Raw genomic sequence first — 20,089 nt, 5'->3', positions numbered from 1 at the left:
CTAACACTGGGAATATTTGATTTCCATTTATAGGGAAGGACCAAGATCTGTGTGTCTGTATGTGTGTGTCTGTGTGTGCCTGTGTCTGTGTCTGCACTGATAACCATCTTAATAGTAGAGCTGTCTGTCCCTATTTACACATATAATGGCAGAGTCATCAAGGTCTTAGCATATACGTTACTCTGCAAGGTGGAAATCAGGTTTTGGACAGGATTTGGGCATATTTTGTGTTCATCTGTTTTATTTTGCCTCAGCTGCAGCCCAAGGAGAGCAGGCCAAAGGGAGCTGCTACGCCTGGGGACAGTGCTGGGGCAGCATCCACTATACAATACGGAGCTATGTTAAGGAGAGCCTAGAGAGCTGCAGCTTGTGAGACTCCCACGTGGGATCAGTTCATGAAGTACGGCATCTATGTGAGGAGTGGGGACAGAGAGTGACCATGGGGAAGCAGCAGGGACAGCAGGCCCTATTCCCCGTAGCATTGCACAGCTCAGGGGGAGGAGGTAGATGGAGCAGAATAGGGTAAGTGGGTAAAATGTGGCTTTAGTTTGCTGTTTTTCAGCCTTCAATCTGCTAGTAAAAGACAATAAATTACTGTTTGCTGAGTCTGTTTAGTCCATAACAGTACAGGAGAATTCAATTATGCATACACTCTTGAAAAGCTGTGATTTTGCTCTGAATGGGCACACGTGGAAGTCAGCTGCAGTTATTATTTTGGCATAGTAGACATAGTAGAAAGGCTGTTAGGAGGTCCACTGATAACAAACCTCAGCAGGGCTTTTCTACTCCTCACAAGGAATTAGTTCACTGTTGTCCTTACAAATGAATACCAAAAGAAAGTGAAATGTAACTGTGCCTCATCCACTTTGCACTCTCTAAAGAATGTATTTCAATGGTCACTAACAAAGAAGGAAAGAACAAAGCTTGTAACTTTTTATGTTTGGGAAACCAAACTTCAGTTAGTAGGAATGTAAATCAGATATTAATTTATTATTCTCATGCACACTTTGAGACACACTTGCATATAGGCAAGAAGTAATATCAGAAGAACAACACCGTGATCTCAAAAAGCACAGAAAGATGGGAAACTATGCTGCATAATATCTCATCTTCCTTATTATGTGGCTAGACTTACTGTCAACCACATCTGTAGTCACAGCAGTACCCTATTCATTATTTGATATCCATATCATAGATTAGCTGCTGAACTATAAGGCTCCCTGAATTACTTTCAAAATTTTATTTATTTATTTATTTATTTTTAAATGAGGTTTCTGTGAAATATTTTAAAGCATACACACACATGCATGCAGAGATAAAAACATCTGAGCATAACAAAACTAAATGATGGTACTTCAGAAAGTGTCTTTTGGAAACACGTAATCGATCACTCAGAACACTGGGTGGAAGGTTGAGGAGCAAATCAAATAACTGCCTTTGAAGTCTGTAGAACATTCCAAATTGAATGTCATCATTTAAGCTCCAGCTTTTTCCTTGTAGACTGACAAAAGCTATTCTGTCAGAATTTGATATGTATCCTTATGCTTGATAAAGATGGAGGCAGTAATGGAAACAACATCTCTTTTCATTGTTTATTTTAAACAAACAAATCTGTTTCACCTCTTAAAATAGAACGACTATTGGAATGAAATGGGCATATTGTTTTTACAGGACTATTTTTGGGGAGCCTATATCAATTTATATGAATCATACTGAAATATCTAGTGGCATGAAAACCAAAATTATGTCTTAACAAAAGCATGTTTCAGATACAATCTAATTTATCCTTAATATTATACGTGCATTTATCCCTCAACCTCTAAGACTTTGGTATCTGAAAACTAAGTGGTGGAAATACTTGAGATAAAAAGCAAAACATCTAGAACAAACTAGAAGTCCAGAAAACAAGCAGGTCACGTGGGGAAAATGACAGAGAGATGAGCACTTAAAATTTTAACTATCAGGTTTACTCAGCAGATTGAACATCTGAGTTATTCCAGGAGGATATTTCCAAGTCCTTAGAAATGTTTATGCTAGTTGTTTAACATTCTTGAACTGTAAATAACACACTAATCAAGACAACTGTTGAAGAATCATAGAACTGTAGAGGCTGGAAAGGACCACTGGAGATCATCTTGCCCAACCACCTGCTAAAGCAGGTTCCCTACAGATGCTGCATAGGGTAGTGTCCATGTAAGTTTGAATAACTCCAGACAAGGAGGCTTCTCAGCCTCTGTGGGCAGATTGTTCCAGTGCACTGTCACCCACACAGTAAAGAAGTTCTTTTATGTGTTCAGATTGAATTTCCAATTTTCGATTGTTCCCCCTTGTTTTCTTGCTGGGCACCTCCAAGAAGAGCCTGGTTCCACCCTCTTGATGCCTACCCCTTAGATATTTGTAAGCATTGATATTATCCCCTCTCAGCCTTCTCCAGGCTCAACAGTCCTAGGTTTCTCAGCCTTTATTCATAAGGGAGATGAAGAAGGGAGATTCCAGGCCCTTAATCATCTTTGTGGCCCTCCACTAGACTCTCTCCAGCAGTTCCCTATGTTTCTCCAACTGAGGAGCCCAGACTTGGACACAGTACTCCAGATGTAGCTTCACAGGGCAGAGTAGAAGGAGAGGATATAGAACATTAATTGGTATCATAAAGCACTTTAGTTACAAACTATGGTGGCTCAGTGTTTCTTTAATGAATTGCACGTAGCAAAGTGTTATATAATGTCTATTTTAAAGGGAATATATTCCCATCATAGGAAACGAACAGATCTCATTTTAAACCAATTCAGTCTTGGATAAACCACTGTTTCCACAGAGTACACTGCTGTAGCAGTGTACTACATGGCAGTAGCGTCTCATGGAAACTTTTATTTTGTTCCTTTCGCATTTTGTTCTTTCTATGCAAGAAAAGTTTCTGGGATATTTTATTATATGTATGTTTCCATTCAGTGCAAGTCTCATCACTTAATAAGAAATGTTAAATATGAATATTGTAATTTAATATTAGTACAGCTATTCTTGCAACCATTGTTAATAAATTTATTGCAATACAGTTCACTTTTTTTTTTTTAAAAAAAAAAAAGTAAGGCATATATATGGTTAGTGGCTAAAATAAAATAATACTAATTTTAACTGGAAACTGGAGGCAATAATAATGTGTTATGTTAGTATGTTCATAAACAACTTAATTACAGCTGTAATTTGAAATTATAGTTTTGTGCTGCTGCCACAAATATTAATAAAATAGTCTAAGAATTAATAACATGAATCTAATAATTCAAGTCTTAGGTGTGCTGTCCTCTTTCTGTTTCAGTGGTGTCTGCACAAAAGCAAAGTTTTTATCTGAATCTAGTTCTGTCTGTGAGTGCAAATCCTTGGTCCTTGCATGATAAGGACAGTGGGTAACTACATAGTGGTATATAGACTTACTTTGCTCAGATTCTAAATTAACAGTCAATATTACTTTTAAAAATAAATGGGAGGAATTTAGAAATAATACTGATTTTTGAAGCAAATAAACCAGTGAAGAAGAACAGGAGAAGAAAGGTGTCTGGAAAACATAAAGAGGGTGATCACCTAAGCTTGCCTATGTACAGAATTGTGTCATTTCTCTCACATGCCTATTTTCTCTTCATACTTCAATAATCTCATCCACTGACCGGAACCTTTTGTGAAACTCCCTCCAGACAACAGACAGTTAGTGTATCTGTCTGCAGCACGAGGTCTGGGGGCAACCAGTCCTAGGAACAAATATTGCCCAGCTGTTTCCTGCTAAAAGTATGAAAATCACCACCCTCAAAGGAAATATTTATACTCTTTCCCTTTTTCTCCGAGAACTTCTAGGAGCATCACTGTCTATGATTTTGCATCCTCTCACCTCAGGGTGAGAAATGGAAGAATGCAATGTGTGCTTATACAAAGTCCAACATCACAAGTTACTATCCCAGAGAAGCCTGCTTCCCTAGCAAACCCATCAAAGTTTTACATTTTCCACAGATTTTGTTAGACTGTTGCATATGGTTCACTAGTTCATTCACTTAGAGCAGCAAAGAAAGTCCAGGAGTCACAATAAGGGACTATCAGAAAAATAAAGCACCCTTTACTCTGAATGAGGGTTGTGGAATTTAATTCTTAAATAACAGTATATCCTATGCCTTTGTCTTCAGTTTGTGAACTGCAAATTAAACTACTGACTAGAGTGACAAAGACAAGATAATTATCTCCCCTAACTTTTTAGTGCAGACAGCTATCAATGTCAATTGTACTCTCCTTTGCTATGCTTCAGTAATTCCTAATGAAGATCTATGAGAAAAAAAATAGAAGGGACTTATTTTTTTATGTAAAGTGCCTGTCACAGTCAACGTTTCACAAAGCCCTTTAAAAAGTAATGAATGCAATAGTGGCAAAGTAGCTTCTCTAAATGCAAAGAGAAGTGCTAGAACCAAAGCAGTTGTTCCCATCCAGTTTGGGTATGAGAGGCTGTTTTCTGGTGGGAGCAGAAAGCAGACCTCACCAGGGATTCATCTGCCTACCAATTCTTCTGCCTGCTGTGAAGCTAGAAGTGGGGTCTGAGAATTGGGTTAGTTCATTTTGTACTTTCAATTCTGAGCACTCACAGATAGTAGGATTTGTACTCAAGTGTTTACCTGATGTCTAACAGCTTTTTGCTGATTGTAAAATATCTTTATGGCAGATAGATGGGAATGTATTATCTAAAATTTCTATTATTTGTTAGAATAGTGCTAGTAATAGTATGTTTTATAGATTAAGGGGAAAGTAACTCTAAAGTTCTTATTATGAAGTATGTTGAGTTTGAATAAGCCATTTCCAACAGCACATGCATTTCTAACCATAACGGATTTCATTTTCTGAACAAGTGATGATACTGAAAAAAACAGTTTTTCTCTAACACTGCTTGAATTCAGTTGTGACATTATTCAGATCTGACATTATTCTTATATCAATGTAGATTTTACAGCTTTGAAAAAGAAAGTCTTATATGTCAGTTTTATGAAGGCCCACAGCCTTCCTCATAATTCTAAAGACCCTCTGTAAGAGATTGCTCTTCTATGCCATTGCCTCAAAGCTTTCTGAAGGACACATATAAACAAGTCCAAACAAATCCTGGTCAGGGGTTGAAAAATTCTTTGTCTGATGGATGCAGATGGACAAGGCCAGGGGCAACGAGAGAGGGATAAGCTGCAGATGAATGTCCGGGAAGCAGTCTTTTGTGTGGGCTTATCTCAAGGAAGATGGCCATCTCAGGGGGGCACCCAGGGATGCCACATAGGCAGAAAAGAAGGAGGATAAAAGAGGGATCAGCAACCATGAGTCATGTTTTTTGACAACAGATTCCTCACAATCTGAGCCCTGCATGCTGAAGAACAAGGTTTGTCACATCAGATCCGTCACTATGTGATGCCTGCATGCTAAAGACCAAGAAGGTCTCTGCCATCAGATCCATCCCTAAGGAAGTCCTACTTGCTTATGGACTCTCTTGGGTCTACTAACTGAATCCTGCTGCCTCCCTCTTGGACTTACCCTGCGGCTTCTTCCTGCTTCACATTTGCTGCCCAAGGCTGGCCACACTGCTGCTGGAACATCTTGCAAAGGGACCACTGCTGGATCCTGGTGGTGACTATCCCTGCTTTATGCAATTCTTGCCTCTTTCTATCTTTTCTATTATCCACCTTCCCTTCCCCATCACCCTAAATTGTCCATCCTCCCCTTCCCCATCTCCCTGATTAAGATTTGTAATAAACTGGTCAGACCAACATTTGAACTGTTGTTTCTTAATCTCACACTCGGTATACGTATATCAAAGAACCTCCTCTCCCTCCTATAAATTGGACTGAGGCACCCTCAGACTTGGTATAAATAAAATTCAGATTTCAGTCACATCTTTTTCTTCCCATTGATTTGCCTTGATTGTAGATGTTTTAGACAAGACTTTGAGTTAAGACAAAATTAAAAAGATGCATCTCCCAGTTTGCTTTTAATTTGGTCACAAAAGGTAATAATTTGAGTTATGAGTGCATTTCAGGAAAATGAAGAATAAACATTTTTTAAAAAATAGCCTGACAGCACCAGTAAATTGCACAAGGTTTATAATTTCAGAAAATATGATAATTTAAACAGTAACATGGTATTTTTTTAAGAAGTTCTCGTAAGATTTGATCATCAAGTCATTGCAGCAAATTGACTTTGATAATTACACATAACAAGGCTACATAATGTAACACAGGTAATGAGATTTTAATTCACCAATCCATCTTGTGAATGAGTACAAAAGGTAGCAGTCAGCCTCCACAGTATTTCATTCAGTTTTAGTGCCAGTCCTGCTCTGCATGTGTGTTAGCCCACATGCATTGCCATTATTTATGCAGTTCCATTAGGAAAACAATTTTGCTCACATTTCAGAGGCCTTTTACGAAGTTATTTCCTACAGGAATGAGTTATATCTTTTAAAAAGATTTCCTGAGTAAAGTGCAATTCTAGGTGACATTATCCTGTTGTCCCCTTCTCTAGAGCTACGTGTTTTGGGGCAGGGAAGTGCACATCAAGAAAGTACGGTTTTCATTACTGGTACATACTGCACTATAAAACAACCTGCTTCCCAAAACCATGAACCTGACTGTGAAAAAGCAGCTGAAGATATTGCAACTTGTTAACTTTTATCCTTTACAGCATCTACTTACTACACTAGGCACATAAAACCACAGGCTGTAGAAAAAAAAAAGTGGTCTTGTAGGTACAAATCATATGGAAATATTAAAGGAGTAAGGGGATCCAGACCATCTAATCTAAGTATCTAAAGTCCATTTACTTTTATGTATGGAATGAAGCAACCTGTGTGAAATAAGTGCTTGTGTTTCTCAGCAGTTAATGGGGAGAGCAGGAACCTTTAAAGATCTCCACAGAAAGGGAAACTGTCCATTCTGGATAGTGTTGTAGTTTAGTGGCTTTCACTGCCATGTACATTTCCACAGTTAGCTGGAGTCCTCAGATGGATCTCTTTCAAGATTTACTTTGTTAAAGCACAGAAAAATTGTGTATAAGTTATTTGCATAAGCTAACCAGACCACATCCCACCTCCAGTGTCCTGGAGGCTATGATAATGCATGTGAACATGCATGCAGTTTAAGAAGTCGTGCACTCAGCGTACAAACCACAATGACAAGTAGCTCTTTCTTTTTGAAAACCTGACTCCCTGAGCCTGTTAAGATGTTAACAAGTTCTGTGCAAATGTGAGAAACATCCAATTTTTAAAAAATTTTTTTTCTTTTTTCCAAAATCAAAATGAAATTGTACAACAAAGAAAGAAAACCTAACAATAAAATTGTTATTCTATAACTGTTACTCTAAAATATATAACAATTTTTATTGTAGATTATGTCCTAAACCAACATATTTTCTAGCAATTAAAAAGACAAATTAAGTCCCTGTGGGTTACTACAGTATATTTTGTAATTTCCACATAGGCTATTTTAATTTATTTTCATACGTGAATATTTCTCAAAAACAATTCCTGAAGAAGTTTTAGTGTTGAAGACTCTTTTTTGAAAGTTTTCAACCTTGTATATATAATATGCATATAATAATATATATAATATATAATATAATATAATATTTATATATAATATATCCTATATCCAATATTATATATTATATCTACTGTATATTATATTATAATCTAATCTATAATATATAATTATATATTATTACTATATAATATATAATTATATTATATATAATTTGTAATAGTTTTCAGTATCACTGTTAAGTTTGCAGTAGTGTTGACTCAAGCTATAACCATGAACCAAAACATGAAAATAGTTTCATATCCAAAGTTCAGAATAATGGTTATTTTTAATAAAATAATTAGGCTTTGTTGTTGTTAGGTGCAAAGATAACTCAGAAGCTTTTTTAAAAAGATGCTTTTCACTTGCTTATATGCTTTTGCACTTGAAGTATGTGTGCTGGAGTTTCCCTGTCTTTATAGCTATCATGGGACTGTCATAAACATTCTTTCTTATGCTACAGAAGATCTGGGCAAGTCACGCTTGCTTTGTACTAGAGTTGAAACCCGTTGGATTCAAAGTGTTATCTCTGATTAGACAGAAACCTACATTTCAAAGGTTCATCTTTTGCTGAGTCTCCTACAATTCAAATATATTTTGTCAGTTCAGTAACTCCATAGGAAAGTATATTAAGAAATTTAAAATGAAAAAGAAGAAAATTCTCTTTTACATGCTCAGCATAAACTCAGTAGAGTTTAGCAGCCACTTTTTAAAGAGTTTTTCTGAACTGAACATGCTTTAATCACTCACAATTACTATTACTGTGCATTTGTTATTGTCATCAAAAGGTTGAATATACTAAAACTTCTGTAAATGCCTTCCTGCAATGAAAGGAGATGTGGCAAAGCTGATCATATAGCAGAGCCACAGGGTGTATTCCATTCCTGACATGCAGAAGATAAACCACAGTAAGGTATAGACATGATTTTCTATAGGGTGAAATTGGAAATTGTGATTGACCAAGGAGTATAGAAAAAGAAATAGTAGAGAGAGGAGGGAAAGAAAAAAAAAAAAAAAAAAAAAAAAAAGAAGATAAAAAAGGAAAAGAAAAAAAGAAAAAAAATCCACCACCACAAAAAGCAGATTTTTTATGTCATTGGCATTATTCTCAGATTTCTTTTTCTCTCTTCACCTGTTTTCTCCTGTTTCCCATGGTGAAAGAACAGCACAGATGGTTGTCAAATAAACACATACCAAATTGTCTCCGCTGGTAGCTAGCACTACGCATTTAACATTTGCTTTGAAGAAAACCTTCTGCACTACTTTTTAATTGTGACTCCAGAATGTGAAATCATTCTGCATAATTAAATATCCCAATTAAAAAGATGTTAATGGAACACCTCATGGTGTTGACTGCAGAGCCATCCAAACACCACGAGGTCTGTGAGGTTTTAAGCTATAGGCAGAATTAAAAGCCAAGGACAGATGTCTGGAGACATCATGTGCATGCCTGGTAGAGGGATGCAAATTCCCATTTGCAAATGAAGGGGTGAGAAACTTGTTCATGGAGTTGCCTGGAAATCTTACTTGGTGGAAAGCTAAAAACTTTTCATCTCTTTGTCTATTTTCCTAATATTTTGGGTAAACAAAATTGTGTCACATGCCTTTTGTGTTCTTTTCTTAATGATTGATGTTATCAGGCAATTCCACTAACGAGTTTAACCTGCAGCTTAACTGAAACAATGGACAAAGGCCTACTCTTATTAGTAAAGTGTTATATAATTGCACTCATATTTCTGAGTGTTGAAAACATACTCCTAAAACTAACTTTTTCAAAAGTACTTTATTTACTTATTTATTTTCTATACACAGTTCAGTACAAAAGTTGCCCAAAAGAAACACATCAAGGAAAATGTCACTGTTCCCTGTTTTGCAAAAGGTGTCTTGTTGGTGCTTATTATCTGATTTACTTTTTTTTTCAGCACAACTTCTCTAGTGGAGAGCTCTGCATAACAGACTTATACAACTATCACTATTTGCTTGCATTAGGAATTGAAATTTTTTGATTTTTTCAAAAGTTTGGTGAGGTAAATATTATTTAGTTGGTCAGTGTGCATGTAAGTTATGGCATAAGAATACCCTGGAAATCTAAATAGCTGTGCTCTTATTTTCATATCTGTATATGAAGAAATATATTAGTTAACTTCATGCTTTCTGAACTACTCCAAAGGTTCATAATTAGAAAACCCGAAGCCCTTAAATTGTAACAATCACAATAAAGAACATGAAAACAACATTCAGTTCTTCAACTGTAATTTGATCTTCTTTTGCTTCATTCTTATGTTATTATGACACTACTTACAGAATTTGATTAGAAAACTCAGCCTGTCAGAATGAAAGCTCTTCAGTGCTAGATATGTTTTGTTTATTGACGATACAGCCCTAGAATAAGAGTAATGGACTTTTAGGGTGGCTCTATCCTTAAATCCATTCCCTACATTAAGTTAAACTAGACTCTGACAGTTCCAGGTTCCCTTTGTCATGCTATTCAACAGGCACGAAGTTGGAAAAAAAATGTTAAAAGATGCAATATACAAAGTTCAAGAACTTTTTGGAGAATTGATGTACCTGTTAAGAGATAAGAAAAGAATAGCTTAGATTTCTGGAAAACTGAGATTTCAGTAACACATTACTGTGGGTCAATGCTATTTAAAAGAGGAGATAGATATATAAGAAACACAGTCATGAGAGGGAGTAATATATTGCTACTCTGGAAAAGATGAAGTAGCTTAATATGATTTCACTTTCTTTCCCACGTTCTGTGTGGAAATGGATGATAGTTCTGTTGACAACTCTAAGCATTGTGGAATAAAGAGACTCAAAATTTGGAAGATTAGCTACCACTACTTTACTAAACACTTTTTAAATTTTTTTTTTTTTTAAATGATATTGTAACAATAAATTATAAGGATCTAACTAAAACCACTAACATTTTTTTTACTAGTAATTTGAGTAATTTTAAAAGACAGACAATGCAAACCTTGAAGTATAGATTATTACTGTATCTCCTTTTGTTGTCTTATCATTAGATATATCTACAAATGTCTGTCCATATTTCTATCTCTCAGTTACCGATGAAGTCAGAATTCATTGCCATCATAGAAACTTTCCAGCATGGCTTTTTGCACTATACCAAAAATTCTCTCATCAAAATTCGGTTTGTTCTCATCTTCCCCAAGCTGTGATCTGATCTGGAGAGAGATGCTTGTATTCTGTTTGATTTATTATCCCTTTCTCTTCTGTTCATTATCACAGGATAACCTCATTTACCAGCAAGTTCAGCTATCCTTTTCACACTGATTAAAAATTATCTCTCTGTGTCATGCAGACCTGTTTCTTTCTGGATGAAACAAAGTTGTGATCCTGATTTTCATCTTCTTTTGAAGGAACAAATAGCGTCTTCTGTAGAATTTCTGTATTTTCCCTTATCGTTTATGGTTTTTAGCATTTGCCACCTAGTACATGACAAGTCTAAATATTGCCATAGAAGTAAGTGCTTAGTCCAGGCATTGGTACAGCTGCCCAGAGAGCTGTAGGTGCTTGGGGCCAGTTTAGGAGGAGGCCCTATGCAGACTGAGCTGGGGGGGATGCGGTAACTAACGCACAGCAGGGGGTTGGAACTGAGTGGGCTTTAACATCTCTTCCAACCACATTCAATCTATGATTCTATGCTAAAGAGATTAATTCTACAGCAACATATTACTAATACTATCTACTTTTTCCCATTTTCTAACTGCCTGTCTTGTAACATACCAAATCTGAGTCCTTTCAAGTTCCTCCATATAGCTAATGGTAGTCAAATATCCTTACAGAATCACAGAATCACAGAATCACAGAATTGTAGGGGTTGGAAGGGACCTCTAGAGATCATTGAGTCCAACCCCCCTGCCAAAGCAGGCTCCCTACACCACATCAGTTTTTTTCCCCATGGCACCTGGAGTAGGTTCCATTTTGTTTTTAAATAAAAGAAACACTTGTCTCTTCAAAATCCTTTTTAGAAATGTTGCAAAGTTTCTTTGTTACAGTATTACCTATCACCAAGGCTGCCACAGCTGTCTGTCTGTTTCTAGGCTCTCCCCTCTTTATTATCTATTCAGTGTTTTCTTCAGCACCTTTATTATTATTATTATTATTATTATTATTATTATTATTATTATTATTATTATTATTATTATTATTATTATTATTTTCTATTTTGAGACTATGTATACGTTATGCTCATACAATGTAGCAAAAATCTACAGTAATATTTAGGTAAGTTAATACCCAGTCCTGTGCAGAACAATTTCTGTTCTCTTAAAGTTCCTTCTGTATACAGTCTGAAAATAACATGGGCTTTTTGCTTTCTTTCCTACATTCCTGTGTTGTGAGTCCATATATATTTTGCTATCTATCACCTGCTGGCCTTTCTCATACTTTTAATGCATTCATCTAGTCAGGAGGACATTGTATTATGCAATTCTCTCCATTGTGATCAATCATTTTCTGTATGTCATTGTCTTTGGAAACTAAAAGCAGGCACTTTATTATTCTCTTAGATTTTCTAGTGCCAAGTAACGCATGCATCAATGGCCATACATACAAAATTATCTGTGAGACTCTTTATGATACTGTACCTGTGTACTTTTTTGTGGTTCAAGGTTACAGCTAGCCTACTCTCAATACATGGGGTATGTGAGGAGGAAAATTCACCTGAAATTTCAAGGGGGTAAGGAACGTTTGTGATGAGCACAGCTGTCCTTCAGACTAGCATTTTGTAATAAAGGGCTATTAGAAAAAAAGAGGGTGGTGTCATAACAGCATAACAAGATATGCACAGGTGAATTGATTGCTTGTTTCTTAGTAATCATTTAGTTCCTGTGCTGCCGTCTCACAAATATCACTCAAGCTTCTACATTCTTTTTTAATTCTTTTAGCTATCTTTGTAACCTATACTTATATGGTCCTCAGTTCAAAGGAATATCGTTTTCTTAACTGTACAATTGTAGAATCTTAGCATGGTATGCTTTGTTTTGGAAGGGATGCTGAGGACCCAGTCCCCTGCTGTGGACAGGGTTGCCAGCAGGAAGATCAGGTCATCCATGGTCCCATTCAGCTTGGCCTTGAGCACCTCCAGAAGTGAGGCAACCAAAGCTTTTCTATGCAGCCTGTTCCATCTCACCACCCTTAAAGTGAAAAATTTCTTCCTTACATCTAATCTAAATCTATCCTATTTTAGTTTAAAGCCATTACCCTTGTCCTATCACTACACTCCATGATGAAGAATCTCTCTCCATCTTTTCTGTAGGACTCCTTTAATAATCCATATATATTTATAATATCTACTAAAGAAGTCAGAAGGGAGAAGATTAGAATTTTGCCTTCTATCACTAATGAATTCTATACAAATTGCTCAAATTTTGTTTTCTATTGCCAGATAACTAAGTAATGTGTCCAACACTTTTCCAGTTTATTATATCTCCAGTGATATTGCAAACTGTTTATGTGAAATACCTGAATGTGATATGAAGGCTGGAGGCCATTTCAGAAATGTGTAGAATATTTTGTAAGACCTGTTAGGTTAATAATAGAGCAAAGAAAAATGTTTGGGCTTCGCAAGTTTTCTGTGGTAGCCTTCAATGCCCATAGTTTTAGAGTGTCAATTCAAGTTACATACTAAGATAAGTCGTTTTAATATTTTATTTAATTATTATTTCTCTTGGAAGTTAATGACAATATGTTGTTGTGCAGCATTATTACACAATAAATAAAAGTTATGAGGTTAAATAGAGACTATTTTTCCTGCATCTGACTTGGCTGCAGATAGCTTCTTGCTTTATCTGCAGTAGGCTATTGTACAAAAATAAATAAATAAATAAATAAATAAATAGTAAAAAAAAAATAAAAATAAATAAAATAAAATAAAAGCTGAATTTGGTTGAACTCTGTCTACATCTTTAGAAAATATATAGCTATTTTACATGTGCTGTATCACTGTAGCCACAATGCTCTAAGCCAATATATACTGTGATATATTATGTTATACCATAGAATCACAGAATCTGTAATGACTATAAGACCATAAAGTCCAAAAACTAACCTGGCCTACTGAATAACAACACTGAACCATGTCCCTTAGGACCACATCTATATGTCTGTTAAGTATCATCCAGTGATGGAAACTCCACCTCCTGCCTGGCAGCCTGTTCTGAAGTTTGACCCTCTCCATGAACAAATTCTTCCTATGGCTGAACCTAAGGCTCTCCTGGCACAACTTGAGTCATTGCAACAGTCTGCTCATTTTTGCAAGTACTCATGAAAGAGCCTGAAACAGGAAATAGCTATACTGAATATTTTTCTTTTTCATGTTTTTACATTTTCTGATGCATTTGTTTAGCTAGCAGTCAAAATATTAATAACACAGACTCTTTTTCTCAGCTTTCTCAAGTATTTTACAAAAGCTTTATTTGTTTGCAGTAAAAGGGAAACTGTATTCAATCCTGATCTATCGCCTTACACAGGAAAAGTAATTATGGTTTTGTGACAACAAAGCCTTTTCCTGTCTTTTATGATTTTTTTGTAGATGAATAGTTACACATAGCATTGGAGACTGACTGAAAAACTGGAAAGGGGAAGAGAAATTTCTCAAGAATTCAAAAACTCCCTTAGGTCTGAAACATTAGAAGTTGAAACTTCTTACCCTATTCTTATTTCAGCTTTGGTGTTTATAATTCGGGTCTAAAGAAGGAGTTGAGAGACTTTGCCCCTCCTCCTCAAACCCATTAGCTGATTTAACAGGAGGTGTTTTTTTTCCTGATAAAAGTCTTCCCTTTTAAAATAAATTTTAAATAAATTTAAAAAAAAATTCTTACTGAGTTATCTGTACAAAGTAAATTCAGAAAATCTTCACATTTGAGAAGAAAATATCCTGAGTGTCTCCTGATTTATACCAGGACTTTGGTTTTTTACTACTTTATGGAAAACAGATGATCAAAATATTCAGCAAATACAGAAGATAAGTATCTTTAATAACCTTATTTAATAAGTAGAAAATTAACCTTTGCTCTGCTCGCAAGCTCTCCATTTCAAAAGCTTTAGAGACTTCCTCAGTAGACTGATAAGACTAATACAAACTAGACTACCATGAAATTTCTTAATTCACAACAAACAAACAAACAAACAAATAAATAAATAAAATAAAATTAAAAAAATAAACTGGATTTCATAAACAAGTGGCAATTTGTTTCTTAATAAGTGTAACTGGTAAGGAAAATACAATTTGTGTTTATAATGATGCATTATCCAAAGATAACACTAACTATGATTCCATACAATAAACATCCAGCATGCAAATAGCAGTGCATAATATTACAGATCAGTAAAAACCCATCAATTATTAAGAATATTTTCAAGTCTGAATATTTTATGTCCATCAAAAAGCATTTCACAGACTCTTGTATTTTGTATTACTGGTTTCTAAGATAGAAACAAAAAAATCAACAATGTGAGACTCAGTCTAAGAGGCTTTGAATCTGTCTTACTGCACCTGGAGAACAAAAAAGTACAGACAAAAGTAAAATTTCCACTGAAACTTAGATTGGAAATTTAGTCTTTGAGGGAGGCTTTTGCACTATTGACACAAAGTTTGCTGAGGATGGACAAGTCCAAGAAAGTCCTGGGCAAGGGTTGAGAAATCCTTTGTCTGAGGGACACAGATGGACAAGGCCAGGGGCAACAAGAGAGGGAGAAGCTGCAGATGAATGGCCATGGTCTTTTGTGTGGGCTTATCTCGAGGAAGATGGCCATCTCAGGGGGTGCTGCACATGACTGTTACCCAAGCACCCACAAATGTTAGGTAGGCAGGAGAAAGAAGGATAAAAGAGGAATCAGCAGCCATGAAGTTAGGTTTTCTGACGATTCCTCACAACATGAACAAGAGGGGTTTCTGACATCAGATTCCTCATGACCTGATACCTGCATGCTGAAAAAGATGCCTGCATGCTGAAGAACAAGAAGGTATCTGGCTTCAAGTGACTAGACAGCTGTTATGACAGATCGTTACTTTTCATTTTCTTAGTATATGAAGAGTAAAGAAAAATTAACTCATTTCTGCTTAGACTGCTTTTCGCCTAAAGAAAAATCTTCCAAAACTCAACAGCAACTTGTTAATGGCATGAATTGTTACAGATACAACCTAACTGTAGGGAGAAAAGTTCTGACACAGAATGACTCTCTGTGACAGACAGAAGAAAGGGGCTGTAAGTAGCCCATGAGAGAGACCTGAGAACTGGGATTTCAGCCTATGGGTTGAGCCTGGGAACCACATATCCTTGATGCTTGCTGAGCACCTCATCTCAGGGACTCTGAAGTATCATGGGTAGAAACAAAACAAGAAGCTGAAGAACCCCTTCTCAGCATCAGAGAAAGTGTAAACCAATGAAAGAAATAAATTTCTTGTTTAGAAGAAGATGATCAAAGGAGATTTATGCCATTTTGAAACATTTCTGTCATACAAAGCCTCCATGTTCTCATATGTCATGAAAAAACTGAATGTTGTGATTTCTCAGTAGCCATGGGATGTGTAGTTTCCTATGTTTTGGATCATGAGTACAATTTCTGTCTACATTTCATATCGTGTTTTATGGTATTTGTAATGGCCTTGACACTGGGCAAATGTTAAAATGGTAATATATGGAGAATTCTTAAGCCAGTTCACAAGACCTCTATTTCAACATGGATTTTTAAAGACTTTCATGGAAAAAGTATTATCTGGCAGAACTTTCCCTTCAATTCTCCTCTGTAATTACACCATTCTGCTATCTCCCCTGTGAATCTTAGACTTTTTTAAGACTTGAGAAATGATATTTACTAAAACTATATATAAATTGTATACTATCAAATGCATAATAAAATTAGATTATCTCAGTACCTTGCCAGGCTTTACCGGAGGAATAACTGAGCTGTATTTCCATATATAATCACAGATAATTGTTGCTCATAAATTTGATCAGCATGCAGTATATACTAAAATGTAATTTTGCCTTTTCAAAAGATTCGATAGTGTACTCAAATCATGTTGCATACTGAAAGCGTGCAGTCCGATGCAGAGTGCTACCTGTTCCTTTGTACTGCAGCGGTTTTTTAATAACTTCTTAGAAGAATATGAAATTGACTACTGATCAATGCTAGATTTATGTGGGTAACCTCCAGCACAAAATGCTCTTTATCATGGCATGTAGTAATAGGACTAGAAGGAGTAGATTTAAATGAAAATAAATTATGTTTAGATTAGATATTAAGAAGAAATTTTGCACAGTGAGGGTGCTGGGGCACTGGAAAAGTTGTTGCCCATAGAAACTGTTGATACCCTACCCTTAAGGGTGTTCATAGAATGATAGAATCACAAGGTTGGAAAGGTCCTACAAGATATCTAGTCCAACAGTCCTCCCATCACCATTGCTACCACAGCCACTAAGCCATATCTAAACCATAGCTCAGATGTCTCTTGAACACTGCCAGGGGCTGTGACTCCACCACCTCCCTGGGCAGCCTTATGTGTAATCTAAATCTCTTCTGGTACAACTTGTGTCCATTTCCTTGGATCCTGTTTGTTGCCTGGAAGGAGAGGTCAAACCCCTCCTCACCAGAACCTCCCTTCAGGAAGTCGTAGAGTGTAATGAGGTCTCCCTGGAGCCTCCTTTTTTCCAGACTAAACAATCCCATCTCCTTCAGCCACTCCTCATAAGACTTGTGCTTCAGACCCCTCACCAGTTTTGTTGCCCTTCTATGGACATGTTCCAGGGTCTCAGAGTTTTCATGTAATGAGGGGTCCAAAACTGAACACAGTACTCAAGGCACAGCCTCACCTGTGCTGAGTAAAGAGGGATGATTACCTCTCTGCTCCTGCTGGCCACACTATTTCTTATACAGGCCAGGATGCTGTTGGCCTTCTTGGCCACCTGGGCACACTGTCGGTACATGTTCAGCTGAGCATCAACCAACACCCCCAGGTCCCTTTCCTCTTCACAGTCATCCAGCCACTCAGCCCCAAGCCTGTAGCACTGCAGGACGTGGTATTTGACCTTGTTGAACCTCATCCCATTCACCACAGCCCAGTGATCCAGCTTATCCAGATCCCTCTGAAGGTCCTCCTTGCCTCCAGGCAGATTGACACTACATCACAGTTTGGTGTCAGATCCAGGCTGGATGGGGCTTTAGGCACCCTGGTCTAGTGGAAGGTTTCTCATCTCATGGCAGGAGAGTTGGAACTAAATGGTCTTTAAGGTTACTTCCAATCCAAACCAATCTGATTCTATGAATATACAGCTCTGATGAATAAGTAATCAAGACAGTTAATCCGATAACTTCTCTGACTCTAAGGAATAAAAATGCTATAACTTGTTTAATGTCTTAAGCATACATACATGGATAATTTAGAGATTGTTAAGTAGCAATCAACTCAAATTTCTCCAGATCATCAGTTCAGGCCCCTCAATTACCATTTCACTTATTTCACTCAGAGCATCAAAGAAAATTCCAAAGAGAAAGGGACCCTCGGTGATCATCAAGTCCAACTTCTGTTCCACACAGGACTGCCCAAAATTCAAACTGTGTTTCTGAGAGTGTTTTCCAAACACTCCTTGAACTCCAGCAGTTTGGGGCTGTGATCACTGCCCTGAGAAGCCTGTTCCAGGACCTGACCACTCTCTGACGAAGAAGTGTTTCCTAATTCCCACAGTAACACAGCTCTGTTCCCCAACGATAAGTGAACACTGAATGCCTGACATAAAAATTCACAACTGACAAAGTTTCAGGTAAGAAACATTGTCTTCAAAGCTATAAAATTTATACTGATTATAAATGAAAGAGGTTTGTAATGAATCCGTAGACAAGAGTTAACTTTAAAGGAAAAAAAAAAAAAAAATTAGTATGCTGGAAAGCAATGTTTTTTAACATTAGTTCTCAATAACAACTGGTTTTAAATTATTATTTGCATATAATCATATTACTTCAATGAATATTTACTCTTTTCAAATATATTTTTCATTAGCTCTACATGCACACAATTTCCATTACTTGATACATTAAAAGAAGAAAGAAATGAAAAGCCTTTACTGAATTCTAGATTATGACTCATTTGATCTCTCAAGCGGGCTAAGTCTTAGTGATAAAAAAACATTAAAGCATTTTCTCATTCTGAAATACTCTTACAGAACTGTTGAATTTCCAAAGTAATTAAAGACAAGAAATGAACATGGTATGAACCCAGAGTAGAGATCTTGCGTGTGTTCCTTACTTCAATCAAGAGTAAAATATGAGAGCAGATCTCTGCCATGTTCACAGGTGAAGCAACTTCTTATTGAAAACTTAAGAAGGAGGTGAAAAAGAAAAAGATTTTTCATTCATGAACAACTGGCAATTATACAATTACTTATCTAAGAAATGTAATGATTGTACACATATATAGAATTATATACATACAGAATGAAACACAGTAAAAAATATTCAAATTAAATCTTGCTAATTATTTTTGATAGTAGTTTGTTCCATGTATGTTTTATCCTCATAATCTTTCACCACCAAACTTTCACTTTCAGCTTCTGATTAAATGCGTTTCTCTTTTTCACTTCTAAATTAATTTCTTGAATTTTATCCTTTTATTTCAGATATATAGGTAGAAAATAAGTATCAGAAAAATAAATAGTGATAAACACAGGGCTTTTCAAATAATTTTTATAAAAATAGAGTTTACATTTTCTTACACATTTATTACTTGTCACAATAGTTTTCTGTTTTCTTCAGAATGGGAAACAGTAGTGTAATTTTTGACCATCAATCTTAAATGATTTAGCCAGGGATAATTTCATGGGCCCATAGCAATTTTAAACAAAAAGGTTGCCTTGAGGAAGCATAGTAAGCTTCAATGATCAGCTCGATGGGAAATCTTCAATTTCTTTAAGTTCTGTGTCTGAGAATTAAAGAATAGGTGGCATATAATCATAGAAAATATCCAATTCAGTTTGACTTCAAGGACAAGGAAGGGTGGAGTTTTTTATTTCCTTCATTTTGCATCTTTTGCATATTGCACTGTGATCCTGATACACAAATACATGAACACTCTCAATATTGTCTTAACATTTGTCAAAGTCATGTACTCACATAGAAAACAAGGTTTTCCAAGGAAGAGATCTTTTTTTTTTTTTTTTAAACACTGTTTGTAATCTTTTAGTTTTAAATCAGCACTATAGAAATGTAATACAATATTTTGATTATTATTGGCATTGTCAGGTGTGACCCATGCTGTCCCAGAAAATTCAGAAAATGTCATTGCTTATTCCATCACTCTCCAAGGCATCATAGCTGAACAAGTCAAAGGATTTTTATTTATTTATTTATTTTTAATGTTAATGTTTTATTGCTGCAGCATATGTAACATGCAGTTAGTATATCTGATAGGATTTACAGTTAAAATGTAGGGGAAAATTTTGCTCTCACCCCAACACACCTCAGAAATGACAGTCACCTATTTA

Source organism: Coturnix japonica, chromosome Z (assembly GCF_001577835.2).
Source record: "Coturnix japonica isolate 7356 chromosome Z, Coturnix japonica 2.1, whole genome shotgun sequence".
Classification (NCBI taxonomy): Eukaryota; Metazoa; Chordata; class Aves; order Galliformes; family Phasianidae; genus Coturnix; species Coturnix japonica.
This window is presented reverse-complemented; position numbering follows the sequence as displayed.